Source organism: Chrysemys picta, chromosome 10, assembly GCF_011386835.1.
Source record: "Chrysemys picta bellii isolate R12L10 chromosome 10, ASM1138683v2, whole genome shotgun sequence".
NCBI classification, from domain to species: domain Eukaryota; kingdom Metazoa; phylum Chordata; order Testudines; family Emydidae; genus Chrysemys; species Chrysemys picta.
The window spans coordinates 29,865,664-29,880,734 of NC_088800.1; the positions used below are offsets into that span (position 1 = coordinate 29,865,664).

The 15,071-nt window shown below is 51.1% G+C and overlaps 1 long non-coding RNA gene across 1 annotated transcript; it reads right to left on the reverse strand.

The window, feature by feature from the left end:
* On the reverse strand, positions 1 to 5,914 carry LOC135973739 (uncharacterized). The gene is made up of 3 exons (XR_010590743.1): positions 5,818 to 5,914; positions 4,534 to 4,647; positions 1 to 107 (listed from the first exon to the last, which is right to left on the reverse strand). It is a non-coding gene; the product is annotated as an uncharacterized LOC135973739 (long non-coding RNA).
* Between the last annotated feature and the right edge of the window lie 9,157 nt (positions 5,915 to 15,071).

The window sequence follows — 15,071 nt, forward strand, 5'->3', positions numbered from 1 at the left end:
CCTGCACTTGGGTGGTGTCCTTCTCCATGCCCAGGGTGAAGACGGCGTGCAGGGCAGCTCGGAGGAGGTGGGTCTCCAGCTCTGGCTCCACGGCAGGTGTCATAGTGCTGGCAAGAGAGAGGAGCCGGTATTAGACTGTGCAGTGCGGGGATGGGACTGGCACCAACACGCAGGTGAAACTGCAGGGAAATAGGCACAGGCTGGCGAGAATGGAAACTGAGGCACCGAGCCAGGGAATGACAAGGCCAAGGTTTCTCAGACAGACAGTGGCAGGGCAGGAATAGCCCCTGTTCCCTGGACCCTGCTGCCCCTCCTGTATCTGATCCTGGGAGTGAGCCTCTCCCCAAAGCCGTTGCAATGTTACTGGAGTGAAAAGAACAGCCCAGCCAGGAGAGAGTGACCCTTCCCCGCACCTCTGCCAGAGGAGCCACCCTTGGGCGGTGACCTGGGAGTGGGAGGGGCAGTGACTCCCAGCCCTGCGCCTGAGTTTCCTATTGACCTGTGGGACTTTGGGTAAGTTGCTCCCCGCTCTAGGCTCTGTCCCCAGCAGTCAAATGGGGATTTCATACTTTCCCACTATTGGAAAGTGCTGGGAGAATCCCCCAGCAAAAGCTGCTCTGACAGTGCTAAGCAGCATCTGACCATTAGAGGTCGGAGCGCACTGCCCAGGAGAAGGAGTGTTTGGTTCTGGGCTGTTGGAGTACGGGCTTGCAACCATCTGTGCACACATATTATACTAATTGCATCTAGACCACATCTCCCTAGTTTGTTTGTGAGAATGTCCTTATTAACACCAAGATGGATCACATCTACTGTTTACTTCACTAGGCCCGTAACCCTGCCAAAGAAGGAGCTAGGATTGGTTTGGAATGATTTGTTCTTGACAAGTCCATGCTCACTAGTCCTAAGAACCAAATTGTCCTGTAGGTGCTGACAAACTGATTGTTTAATAAGGGGTTCCAGTATCTTTCCAGGTATGTTAATGGATGGGAAGACGTTCTTTTTCAGGGATCTCTGACGAGAACTGGGGCACAGCACTTAGTTTGTTGAGGCCATAAAATGGAGACAGGCACCTCTTCTCTTCTCCCAGCACCCCAGATACCTAAAAGGGTGGGACTCACATCCCTCAATGGGCTTAAAAAAGACAATGGTTACAATGTGGCCCCAACCATTTCTGGTTTCTGCAGACTAGATGTTTTAGCAAAGTTTAGAATTCCTTGGTGCTCAACACCGTGAAACTCCCCTTTCTCCTTCACAAAGGGCTTTAACGCCCCTTATCTCACCCAGGCTCTCGACTGCCCAAAGTTGGAGAATTGTCCCTGTTCCCACTGCAGAGCACCCCCCATGACACACACACAGAGTCCTCCTGGTGGTGGGAGGGGAACAGAGGAAAGGACAGAAGACTTAAGAGATGAAGAGAAAGGAGGAAGGGATGGAGGAAAAGGTAAAACAAAAAGAACAAACCCTAATGTCCCCAGTGATTCTAAGGGACAAAATCCCAGGTGAGGAATAAAATTCGACCACCTTAAGCTAGTGTTTTCCATGCCTAGAATTCAGCTGGCGCCAGATGCATCAGACTGAACAGGTTCCAAACCTCTCGGAGGCTCTTACCTTCTAAACAGGGACGTCTGTTTTCTAGTAAAATCAGGAAAAAGAAAAGAGAAAACTCAAAAGAGGTTCCTCCTGGCGCTCATGTACATGAACCTAAATACTCTCTCAGTCCTCAAAGAGAGACCTCGAGAAGGAGACTTGCTGAAGCAAAGCTACAGGGGACTCTGAGGTTTCCCTGGCCCTGCGCCCCTGTCCTGCCTGGCTGATGTCAGCATCTCTCTGTGAGATCACCACCTCCCCAGCACCTTTGACCAATAGGCTGAGGTCCTGCAAAAGGCCTTTGTGATGTCACTGCCACACCCACTCCTCCCCTGCAGTGTTAATGTCCTGCCACAGGGCAGACACTTTGGAGGCTTGAGCTACACAAAGAGGAGATACTTAGATCTCAAAAATTAGATAAGATGTTTCAGTCTGAGCTAAGTAGGTGCTGCTTTTAACAATTGCAACATAATAAAATACAAATAAAATAGACTATTTCAGCCATTCTATTATGTCCTAATCTGATCTGAGTAAACAGGATAGGACACCTCATCTTATGCACTGCTCCTAGTGACACTCTCCAATAGATCCCCATTCTCCACCTGCCGGGAGGTAAATAGGGCGGATTGTTATCCCTACTTGAAAGAGGGAGAAGCTGAGGCTGAGAAAGGAGAATTGACTTGTCTTAGGTCACACAGCCAGTCCGTGGCAGAGTTGGGAATAGGACCCAAGAGCCCTGATTTTCAAACTAACCATCGGATCTTGAATTTCAGACATTGAATGACCTGAATAAAGTGCTCTCAAGTGAGTTCCAGACCAGCAAGAGTTCATAGTAATTATTCAGCAAGTATTTTAGGAGAACTGGAATGTTAGAGAAAATAATGAACTGCAGAGACGCAGCAAAATTTGTCGAACATATGACTGGTTATGACTATTTACTTGGTCTTAAAAGAAAACAACAGGGACCTGAGTCTCCTCCCTGTCAATAACCCCCTGCTCAGCCAATCAGGGTAGAGACCGAGGGGCGGGAGGATGAGGGTTCTCACCAGAGAGCCCAAAGGATGGCCCAGGTCACCGCTGGGGATCACTGTCTGAGCACTATTTCAGCCCCACATTTTTCGGTGGACCTCCCACAATGGGAGTTGTAGAGCAACCCCCATGACACACACACACCCCTCCTGGTGGTGGGAGGGGAACAGGGAAAGGACAAAAGAAGTAAGAGATGAAAAGAAAGGAGGGAGGGATAGAGGAAAAGGTAAAAGAAAAAGGACAAACCTTAATGTCCCCAGAGATTCTAAGGGACAAAATCCCAGGTGGGGAATAAAATTTGGCCACCTTAAGCTAGTGTTTTCCATGCCTAAAATTCAGCTGGAGCCAGATGCAGCAGACTGAACAGGTTCCAAACCTCTCGGAGGCTCTTACCTTCTAAACAGGGACGTCAGATTTCTAATGAAATCAGGAAAAAGAAAGGAGAAAACTCAAAAGAGGTTCCTCCTGGTGCTCACATACACGAACCCAAATACTCTCTCAGACCTCAAAGAGAGATCTCGAGAGGAGACTTGCTGAAGCAAAGCCACAGGGGTCTCTGAGGTTTCCTTGGCCCTGTGCCCCTGTCCTGCCTGGCTGATGTCAGCATCCCTCTGTGAGGTCACCACCTCCCCTGCACCTTTGGCCAATAGGCCGAGGTCCTGCAAAAGGCCTTTGTGATGTCACTGCCACACCCACCCCTCCCCTGCAGTGTTAATGTCCTGCCACAGGGCAGACACTTTGGAGGTTTGAGCTACTCTCTGGGGATCACCCCGCTCAATGAGTGTTCATTCTAGGAAGCAAGCCGGCTAGACAGTAAAACATCACAAGCTGCTCCCAATGCTACACTCGGTTTCTCAGAAATGAGTAGACTTTATGGCCAGAAGAGACAGTTAGAGCATCTAATCTGACCCCCTGCATATCACAGGCCTCCTGTCTATCACAATAGCTACTTTTGGGGCAAACACATTCCGGAAAGGCATCTAGTCTTTATTAATGACATCAAGAGATGGAGAATCCACCACTTTCCTTGGTAGCTTCTTCCTGTGTTCAATCATCCTCGCTGTTGAATATTTGTGCCTTATTTGTCATAGGAATTTGTCTCTTTTCACCTTCCAGCCATTGGGTCTTGTTCTGCCTTTCTCTGCTAGACTAGAGAGCCCTTTAATCCCCAGTATTTTCTCTCCATTAAGGCACATCAACACTTCAATGAAGTCCCCTTCAATCTTCTTTTGATAAGCTAAACAGGTTGAGCTCTTTCAATAGCTCACTAGAAGGCATTTTTCTCCAGCCCTCAGAACATTTGGTGGCTCTTTGCTGCCCCAGCTCCAATTTCTAGGACCATCTTTTTCAAAGGAGGACACCAACACTGGAGGCAGTATTCCAATAGCAGTCTCACTGCTGCTGTGTCACCTCCCTATCCTACTCACGGCTCTGCTCCTTCGTCTAATGATGGCTTTAGCCCTGTTCACCACAGCATCACACTGGGAGCTCATGTTGAGTGGCTTCTCCACTCTGGCCCCTAAATCCTTTTCAGAGTCACTGCTTTCCTGGATACACGTCCCCATTCTGGAGGTGTGGCCGGCGTGCCTTGTTGCCACGCATAGGACCTTGCATTGGGCTCTGCTCAAACTTGTTTTCTTTGAATGGGTCCAGCTGGCCGAATGAGCCAGATCGCTCTGTATCACTGCCCTCTCCCCATCAGGAATTACCACTCTGCCTGTATTTTGTCACCCCCCAATCTTATCCGCAGTGATTGTATGTTTTCTCCCAATTCATTGATAACAATTATTTTAAAAAATTAGTCCTTGAGAGCTTCTTCAGACCCTTAGTACCCAGGACCTGCTCCCCACATCACAGTGAGAAATGCTGTCCAGCCCTGCTGGTACATAGGGGATAAGCACAGAACAAACGTACCTTTAGGAGCTGTGTTGTCCATAGGCTCTGAACAACATGTGGGGGTCAGCAGATTACAAACGCACGACAGACCTGTAGTGTAGACAGGTCCCAACTGTGTCTCGGTTTCCCACCCTGTAAAATGGGGAGAACAAACAAAACCTTGATTAGCTCCATTTGATAGCTGGGGAAACCGAGGCACCCAGCGGTGCAGAGACTCGCTCATGGTCCCAAAGCCAGGAATAGAAAACAGTAGATCTGATAGCCAGGTCTGGGACCTAACCCTGGTTTTCCTGGCCTTGCTGCTCTAAGTTTAGTCACAGCCTCCATGTCTTTTCCCCCGTGTCCCTTAACCCCACGTCACTGCAGAAGAGAGATTTTCTGGTAGCCAGCTGGCTCTCCTGCATGTGGATGTCGTTCCAAAAGACATGCTCTGGCTCAGTCCCATGCTATGGTTGGCTGAAGGAACCACTTGGTCACATTCTAGGCCCTGAGTTATACAGGAGGGGCGACTAGATGCACATAATGGTCCTTTCTGACCTGAACCTCTATCAATCGCTACATTTTCTGCTGCTAGGAAGAGAACTCTGGACCTATTTTCTCTCATTCACTTTCAGTCGGAATAATTTCAATCCAGGCCAAAGGATTTCCTCTTCCATTGTGTCTTCAGCACCTTTGCGAGCAACCAGTTACTGTTACCCACAGGTTTCCAGTTTCAACCTGTCCCAGGGTGAGATGGCCAGGAAAGGGGTTGGAGCTCAACTGCACCTGGCCCAGGTGATGCAGCTCCCTAGGGTGAAGGGAATAAGTGTGGGGGTCACGTGACAAGACGCAGCCTGTGATTAGGACCCAGGCCTGCTGAGAGATAGAAGGGCAGCCTGTGCTCAGCCAGGAGAGAGACCCCAAGGGAAGCAGGCATGGGAGGGGCTTGGAGAGTCCTTTAAAGGTCAGGGACAAGCTGGGAAGGGGCCACGTTGAGCACTAAGGACCAGGCCCTAGGAGGGAAAGACAGGGCAGTTTAGGAGATGGGGCAGATAGTCCAGTTGGTTTCGGCTCCCAGGACCAGACACCCAGAGGTGAAGGTGATTGTCGGGGCTTCTGTCCTTCTTCCCCAGTGTAGATTTGATAGTGGAGAAGACTGATGCCGTAAGGGGGAAGTGAGTTACCCCAAGGTCACCCAGTGAGTTTATATCACGAATGCATACTCGGAAGGATCCAATAGAAACATGGATTTTCCAGTCTCTTCTTTCTAGGAGTCCCCAGGGCTAAGGTAAAACCCCTGCTGCCCCTCCCCATTCTGCTCACCTCCAAGATGTGCTGGAGTTTGTCTGTGCTGGGGGGTGCTGTCAGCAGGATCGAGAGCTCGTCATCCATGTTCTCGGCGCAGGCCTTGCTCAGAGCCTGCCAGTGGAGGGAGACCAGGGGTCAGGAGCCTGCATTAGCACCCGTGTGCCATTGATCAGGAGCTGGCTGAGGTAAGTGCCGCCTGGCTGGAGCTCGCACCCAGAAACCCTGCCCCAGGTTGGAACCCCCTCCCACACCCAAATTCCCTCCCAGACCTCACACCCGGCACCCCAACCCCCTGCCCCAGGTCGGAATCCCCTCCTGTACCCTAATCCCTCCCAGACCCCACACCCCCACCCGTAGGGTTACCATACGTCCGGATTTTCCCGGACATGTCCGGCTTTTGGGGGCTCAAATCCCCGTCCGGGGGGAAATCCCCAAAAGCCGGGATGTCCGGGAAAATCGGGAGGTCAGCCGGCCCGCGGGGAGCCGGGTCGGTCGGGCCGGCGGGGAGCCGGGTCGGTCGGGCCGGCGGGGAGCCGGGTCGGCCGGGCCCGCGGGGAGCCGGGCCGGCGGGGAGCCGGGTCGGCCGGGCCCGCGGGGAGCCGGGCCAGCGGGGAGCCGGGTCGGCCGGGCCCGCGGGGAGCCGGGTCCGCCGGGCCCGCGGGGAGCCGGGTCAGCCGGGCCCGCGGGGAGCCGGTCAGCTGGGCCGGCGGGGAGCCGGGCCCGCGGGGGGCCGGGAGCCGGGGGGGTGCGCCGGGCCGCCGGGGGCCGGCAGTGCTGGGCGGGCCGGGGGTGGTCGGCCGGGGCTGGCACCCCAGGGCCCGAGCTGACCCAGGCTGGAAACGCCGGGGGGCCAGCCTGGGCCGCGCCTCCTCCCCCCACACCCCCCCTTACCTGCTTCAGGCTTTCCGCGAATCAAATATTCGCGGGAAGCAGGGGAGGGGGCGGAGACTTTGGGGAGGGGGCGGGGCTGGGGGCGGGGCCGTGGAGTGTCCTCCATTTGGAGGCACAAAATATGGTAACCCTAGCAATGCATATCAGTAAGATTTTTAGATGTCTACTATGTTTTGTAAGAAAAGATATTTAATTCAGTGTTAACTCAGTTCTGGTGACTTTTTCTCTAGTTAGATCAATTAACCTAGATTGCAAACTCTTTGTGGGGGCATGAGCAAAGAACGTCTCTGTTATATGTCTGAACAGTCATTTGGGGCACAGGCTTGTAATATAATGCAAAAATAAAAATAATAGCTTAGGAGAGTTTCTACTTTTTTTTCTTTTTAAGCCACACAGTGTGTCCAGTGCAAGCTGCTGTTTGAATTTTTCAAACCGATATGACAAAGGCAGATATGGCAGGCCCCACTTGAAAACATAAAACAGGGTTAAAAAAGAAAAATTCTGTATGCACAACAAATCCCAGTTATTCTACGTGAGCGATACTAATTAGCCCATTCTGGGTTGCTGTTACTGACATTTCAGCCATATGGTTTCCTCAATATAAATTACAATATGCTTCAAGGAAGTTGGTAAGTATGTCATAGTAGATCAGAGAGAGAATGTGAGTATGCATTTTCCTCTCTATGCTCACAGGAAAGACTTTTCCCTATACAGTAAGACTTTTGTATTCTAGCAACTTCAAATGAGGCCATTGTAACATATCCATATGCATATCTGATTATCAGGGCTAGAAGCAGAAATGGGGCTCAGTGTCAAGCTTCAGTTATAATTGAGTCAAAGTCCACATTTTGAGAGTACATTTGGAAATCCTAATCTGCTCAATTGAGCCTCATTTTGACTGACTTTAATATATAGGTGATTGTCTGCCTCACAACAGTGAAAACAAAGAAGCCACATTGCAACATAAAGGATACTGTGAATGACCACGCTGCACCTTTAAGCAGGGGGGTGTTCGGCTGGCCTGGCCGAGTGAAGGGAAGAGTGCTTTATGGTGGGGGGGATGAAAACTGCTGCAAAAGGGGCAGAGTGGTTGCTGACTCATCCCCTGGGAATGCAAGGTTTGAGGGCAGTGCCATGCCTAGAGCCTTCCTTTTTATATGGACCAAGGCTGAATCATAGCAGCTGTGTGGTGCATAGAGGTTTAGGGAACAGGGTTTCTGTTTTTTCCTGCCATGGGCAAGAGACAGCATGGGGGTTGAATTTTGCTTCTCCCTCCCAGTTAGTGTCACTGGAACAGGGAATTGGGGAGGAGCCAAACTCTGCACAGGGCGGACAGATTGCAGTTATTTGGGCCGGGGCAAGCCAAGGGCAGGATCCTTGCAACAAGGGCAAGGGCCTGGGGGAGCCTGGGATAGTGCCTTTGATTACCAAGGGCAGCCTATCAGGCTTGGGTAAAGGGGGGGGGCTCAAGGTGAAGCACTCACCCACACAAGTGAGCTGACTGCATTTGATGGTGGGACAGTCAGCTGGGATTTGATACAAGTAATCAGGGTTATTGCATCTGAGGTTGTTTCCACAGCTTTGCAGGCCATACAAGGTGTAATGGTTTGCCCAGATCTAGGACATTCCACTCAGGTGATTGTAGACACCGAGGGCAGGAGTGAGTTAAATCAACAATGGATAAAGGTTCCTAATTGCAGGGGGGTTTGGATTGGCTTTGGGGAGAGGTACAGGAGGTGGTTCAGAGTCCCATACCAAATGATGTGCAAAGGTGGGGATTGCAGGCAGTAGTGGTTCCTCTGAGGCTTTACCCATGACGGGATATCACAGGGGCCAGCCAGACACTGTCTCGGCTCGTCTGGGGGGGGCGCACCCCAGTAAGCAGATGCAGGGTATTGCACATCTGATACAGGCTAAATTTAAGTTCTTCCAATGGCTGGGGACAGCCATGGGAGAAGTGTCTTGCTAAGGCTGCATTCCTTAGCTATGCTTGGGTTATAGCTGAGGCTTACTCAGAGAGAAGCCCGGCCTTTTTTTTTTTATATATATATATATATATAATATATATATATAAATATAAATAAAAATAATCGGGTGGGCATGCAATACATTCGGGGCATACATTTAATTATAGCACTGGCTTTTGCGGCTTCTGTACGTTCAGGCATGCATGCAAGTCATTGTTTGGGTGTCTCAGCACATTCATGCCACAATGGTACAGGATGCCGGGTAGAATAAATGCCACCTGCAGGTAGGCCCCGTTTGAACGAGGCGTGGGTGACAGAATACAGGCCGGTGCAAGGGGCCAGCTTCAAGCAATGGAATTGGGCTAAGGCCTCATATGGGACTACTCCAGCAAAGCCAACGGGTCAAATTTGTGGTCTAGGTTTTTAATGGGGTTTCTTGTACCCTTTCTGTAAGATAACAATTCAAGTCAAGGGTGGGGTTTGGCCATGTTAAGACAATAATTCTACAAGAATGAATTTGGGGTACAGTGGCAGGGCCCTCCAACCAACTACTGGTGGACAACTTGTGTTTTCCCCCCCCAAGGCTAGCTTCAAGCAGCAGTGGAATGGACTATGGCCTCCTGTGGGACTACCCCAGCAAATCTGTGAGCTTGGTTTAATGGGGGTTCTTATCCCCTTTATGTACAATAATAATTAAAGTCAGGGGTGAGGTTTGGCCATGTTGTTAAGACAATAATTCCACGTGGATGAATTCGGGGGTACAGTGGCAGGGCCATCCAACCAATTGCCTGAGCACAACTTGTGTGTTTCGCCTCAAGGCTTGGCCCCCGGAAAGGCACCAGGGAATTACATTGCTTCATAACCTCTGGGGTTGACAATGGCATAGCACACGCCTTGTCTCATTTTCAGGTCCACAGATTTCTGGAGTTGGCACCAGGAACCAGCTGGGAACCCAGGCAGATGCCACTAGTGCTAAGGAACCTTGGAGTAGAATGGTCGTCGGTGTGGCACAGAGATCAGTTGCTCCGCACATATGGCAGAGCTATGAGAGAAGTTTTAATGATTTCATGTAATTTCAGGATCAAGAAGGCCGGTCAACAATATGGCCCATTATAGAGAAACAGGTACTGCGGTACATGCTGCTGTTGGCAACCTATCAACTGGCGTCCTCCATAATCTTGAATCGCTTTTCTGCCATTGCATTTGTTAATAGGCTAAATGGTTATCCTGATCCTTGCAGTGGTTTTTTAGTTCGAAAGTTTTTGGCTGGGAGTTCATTCACTAGTACCTGGGTCCAGTAAGGACTCAACAGGATATGCAATGGCATGAGCATTTAGTGATATTACACTTGTGATGGTCAAAGACGGATCAAGTCGGCTGGGGTGAATCTGTGAACCTGGGGTCTGCCCAGTTTAGGCTTTGAAAGCCTATAGGGTTATACGGCCAAAGGGCCCCTTTTTATGCATGGTGACAGGAGTCCCCTCACAACATATCAATTTATTACCATGTTGAGATGGGGGCTGATGAAGTTGGGGCTGCCAGCCCATGAATTTGGTTCCCACTCATTCAGAATTGGGGTGGCAACAGCAGCACAGGTAGGTATGGGAGCAGAGGCAATCCAGGCAATTGGGCATTGGCATTCGGATGCATACTGAACGTATGTAAGACCTCAGGCAGTAAATCCACATTAATTTGCTGTAATCTCATTACAGATGTTGGATGACCGGCCATGCAGACGGTGGTGTGGATCTGCAGGCACAGGATTGTCTTTTGGGCCCAGGCATGCATCCAGGTTGCTCGAGGGTTTGCAGCTGGGCTTCGGTGATGAAGCGATACTCAGTTGGCATGCAAGGAGGGGCATATTATGGGATCAGCTAATACCGATGCTATATGCCATGTGGGCCTGTCAGCAGCCCCCAGATAGAACTGTGGTGCATCTTGGGAATTCCGGGGCAAGGGGTTTTATTCCATCCCAAAGGCGAAGGGTGGGCTTCGGCCCATCCTTGATCTGCAGAAGCTCAACCAGTTCTTGGTATGCTGCAAATTCCGCATGGTGTCCCTAGCCTCTATTATTCCCTCCCTTGACCCGGGGGATTGGTTTGCAGTGCTGGACTTCAGGATGCCTACTTCCACATCCACATTTTTGAGGGTCATAGGCGCTTCCTCCGTTTCCTGGTGGGTCAGGACCACTACCAGTTTATGGTCCTCCCCTTCAGCCTCTCGACAGCCCCCAGGGTCTTCACCAAATGTATGGCGGTGGTAGCGGCCCATCTCAGGAGGAGAGGGCTGCAGGTCTTTCCCTACCCGGACGATTGGCTGCTCAAGGGCCAGGCCCGGTCCCAGGTGCAGCAGCAAATATCCCTCTTGCTACACACCTGCTCAGCTCTGGGCTTGGTGGTAAACGAGGAGAAATCCATGTTAGTTCCTGTCCAGCGCATAGAATTCATAGGAGCGCCACTGGATTCCCAGGCGACCACAGCCTCCCTTCCAAAGGACAGGTTCGAGGCGCTCAAAGGCCTCATCACCTCGGTCACTGCCTTCCCGGTAACTACGGCTCGGATATGCCTTCAAATCCTCAGCCACATGGTAGCATGCACCACAGTGGTGCGACACGCCAGGTTCCGGATGAGGCCCCTCCAACTCTGGTTGGCCTCCCGCTATTCCCAGGCCAGGGACGGCCTGGACAAGGTTGTCACGGTGCCGCCAACGGTGGTTGCAGACCTTCAATGGTGGTTCCTCCTGAGCAACATGCTCCGGGGTATCCCCTTCCAAGACCCCTCTCCCTCACTAGATCTAGTGTCGGATGCCTCGGACCTGGGATGGGGAGCCCACTTGGGGGACATCAGGACCCAGGGTATGTAGTCTCCTGGGGAACTGACCCTGCACATAAATGTCAGGGAACTCAGGGCAGTGCGCCTGGTGTGCCTGGCCTTTTGCCAGCACTTATGAGGGAAGGTGGTCAGAGTCCTCACGGACAACACCACCGCAATGCATTACATCAACAGGCAAGGGGGCACGTGCTCCAGGGCCTTATGCCAGGAAGCCCAACTCCTGTGGGAGTTCTGTATAGCCCACAACATCCTTCTCCGAGCGTTCCACCTACCCGGCGAGAGCAACACGCTCGCGGATCACCTGAGCAGGGTGTTCTCACATCAACACGAGTGGTCCCTGCACAGGGAGGTGGCAGAGTGGATTTTCCTTCAGTGGGGCACTCCCCAGGTAGACCTATTAGCCACCGCCCAGAACCGCCTGTGTCCCAGGTTCTGCTCCAGGGTGATAGAAGGCGATGGGGCCATGACGGACGCATTCCTGCTCGATTGGTCGGGGCCCCTGATGTACGCCTTCCCGCCCTTCCCCCTTATAGGCAGGGTCTTACAGAAGGTGAAGTCAGACACGGCGAGGATTATCCTGATAGCCCCGGATTGGGCCCGTCAACATTGGTATGGGACCTTACTGCAATTCTTGGTGGCCCCCCCTCACAGGCTGACGCTCTGCCCGGACCTCCTCTCCCAGGAGGGAGGTCGTCTCCTCCATCCCAACCTGGCCCCGCTCCAGCCTGACGGCGTGGCTGTTCCGTGGCTAGATGCAGAGGAGGGGAGGTGTACCGAGGATGTTAGACGGGTCCTGCTTGAAAGCAAGAAGCTGTCCACATGGAGGGCCTACCTGGTTAAGTAGTATCGGTTCTCCTCATGGGTGAGGGAGAGAGGTTCCTCCCCCATGTCTGCTCCACTCCAGCTGGTCCTGGACTACCTTCTGTCCCTTAGGACCCATGGGCTGGCTCCCTCCTTGATCAGGGTGCACCTGGCGGCCATTTTGGCCTTCCACCCTCTGGTGGTGGGACAGTCAGTATTCTCCCACCACATGACTTCCAGATTTTTAAAGGGTTTGGACAGAGCGTTCCCTTATGCTAGACCCCTGGTTCCCCCTTGGGAACTGAACCTGGTACTGTCACGCCTCACGGGACTTCCCTTTGAGCCCTTGGCCACTTGTTCCTGATCCCACTTATCTGAGAAAGTGGCGTTTTTGGTGACTATCACCTCAGCCCACAGGGTTTCGGAGCTTAGGGCGCTGACCTCGGGAACCCCCATATACTGTCTTCCATAAGGGGAAGGTCCAGCTTCGCCTGCACCTGGCCTTCCTACCGAAGGTGGTCTCGGCGTTTCATATGGACCAGGACATCTTCCTATCTGTCCTGTGTCCTAAGCCCCATTCCTCCAATGAGGAACGACGCCTACACATGCTAGATGTGCGTAGGGCGCTGGCCTTTTACTTAGATCGAACAAGGCCATTCCGGACATTCCCTCAGCTTTTCATTGCTATGGCCGAGCGCATGAGAGGGCAACCGGTTTCCACCCAGCGGATTTCCCGCTGGATCACCTTGTGTATACGCACGTGTTACGACCTGCTGGGGTTCCCCCACCTCCTATTGTTAAGGCGCATTCGACTAGAGCCCAGGCCTCATCAGCGGCTTATGTAGCTCATGTCCCTATTCAGGACATCTGCAGGGCTGCTACGTGGTCCTCTGTCCACATTTTTGCATCGCACTATGCGATCGTCTCCCAAGCAAGGGACGACGCCGGGTTTGGTAGGGCAGTGCTCCGCCCAGGTAACCCTTAACCTTTATCATTTAGAACTCCTACCCACCTCTGTCAGGTATAGCTTGGAGTCACCTACTGTGGAATACAGAGGAGCAATCACTCGAAGAAGAAAGGACAGTTACCTGTTCTGTAACTGGCGTTCTTCGAGATGTGTTGCTCCTGTCTATTCCACGTCCCACCCTCCTTCCCCTCTGTCGGAGTTGTCTGGCAAGAAGGAACTGAGGGTGGGGGGAGCACGCAGCCCCCTTTATAGCGCGATATGTCGGCACCACTCCAGGGGTCGCAGCGGTGCTCCCCCACTACAGATGCTGCTAAGGGAAAAACTTCCGGCACCAGTGCACGTGGCGAGCACGCACACCTACTGTGGAATAGACAGGAGCAACACATCTCAAAGAACGCCAGTTACGGAACAGGTAACTGTCCTTTCCCCTCTCCTATGCAGACTCCAGCTCCAAGATGGAGTTTTGGAGTCACATATCCATGCATGACTCAACTTCCTTGCAGGCCAATGCCACATTCCCAGGAAAGCTCAGATGTGGATTGGCATCTCTCAAAGTTCATGGTTAGCTTAAGTGTTTCTTGATTGGGCACTTACTGAGAATAGTCTTTTCTCAAGAAGCTGACCAACTGCTTCACTGAGGCTTCTTAAAATCAAACAAGTACATCGCCAATATTGATAACTTTGAATACAAAAATGATACATGCATACAAATACAATGAATATATCCAGTAGATCATAATCTTTGCAGAGATATGTTACATGGCATATCTAGCATAAAGCACATTCCAGTTATGTCATATTTACACTCATAAGCATATGTCTATAAAGCATTATGGGGTGTAACATCACAGAGCTGATGGAAGCCCTCACCCCAGGTATGGTAAAGTCCCGGCAATGGATTTGTTGGAGGGATCTGGATGGAAAAAGAGGGGGAACTGGTAAAAGCAGCGTGGGTAATTATGGAATAAACATGGGGTTACCTGCACTGTACACTGTTATCTGCTGGGTAGTCCCAGACATCTAATAATAAAGTTGCAGCCTGATTAAACCCATGTCAAATGTCTCCTGTCCTTTCGCCATAGCCAGACAATATTGTTGTGCTGAGCAACCCTCAAGGAAGCCTTTGCATTGTTACATTCCCTGTAGCCTGATGTGGTGTAAGAAAAACCCTCTTGCTATCCAGTATGTTATAATGAAGATACCTGCTGCAGGCCTCGGCAGGGAGCAGCATTGATCCCTACGGTCAAACAGTTTGAACGTTATGCTAGCTTCAGTAAAGATGTTGCCTTGTTTGCAGAACCTGCAGGAGTTTCTTACTCTGTGGAACCCTGGAGTCCAATAACTCAGGGGGTATTAGATTATATTATGTCCAAGACAGAACAGCAAAAAAAGTATTACTTCACAGGGGCTCTTTGCTTTGAAAAATTACTAAGGAGAGTTTAAAAATCAGCTAATAAAATAGCTCAGTTGCCATCATTCCAGCCTACCTTATTGCAAGCTTTAGTTTCTGCTTTCAGAGCTTCTTGTTTGGAAATAGTGTTTTGAGGGAGACTAGTTTAAAAAAAAATCAATTCTAGCTCAATCTCTGGTTTATTTGGACTGTAAATTGATAGCAGCATTTGGGTTGCTTTCGATATTAGTCGGGCAATGAGTATTAGCCTATAATCCCCAGCTGCTGCCCTACCTGTACCTTAATCCAGCTGTGCTAAGGCTTTCTGAGTTTAACTGATTTGCAGGGATGTTGCTGGTGGCCCCTTCAGGAAAACCTTTTCTCATGCTCAGGAAATTTCCACTCTGCTGCACACCACATTA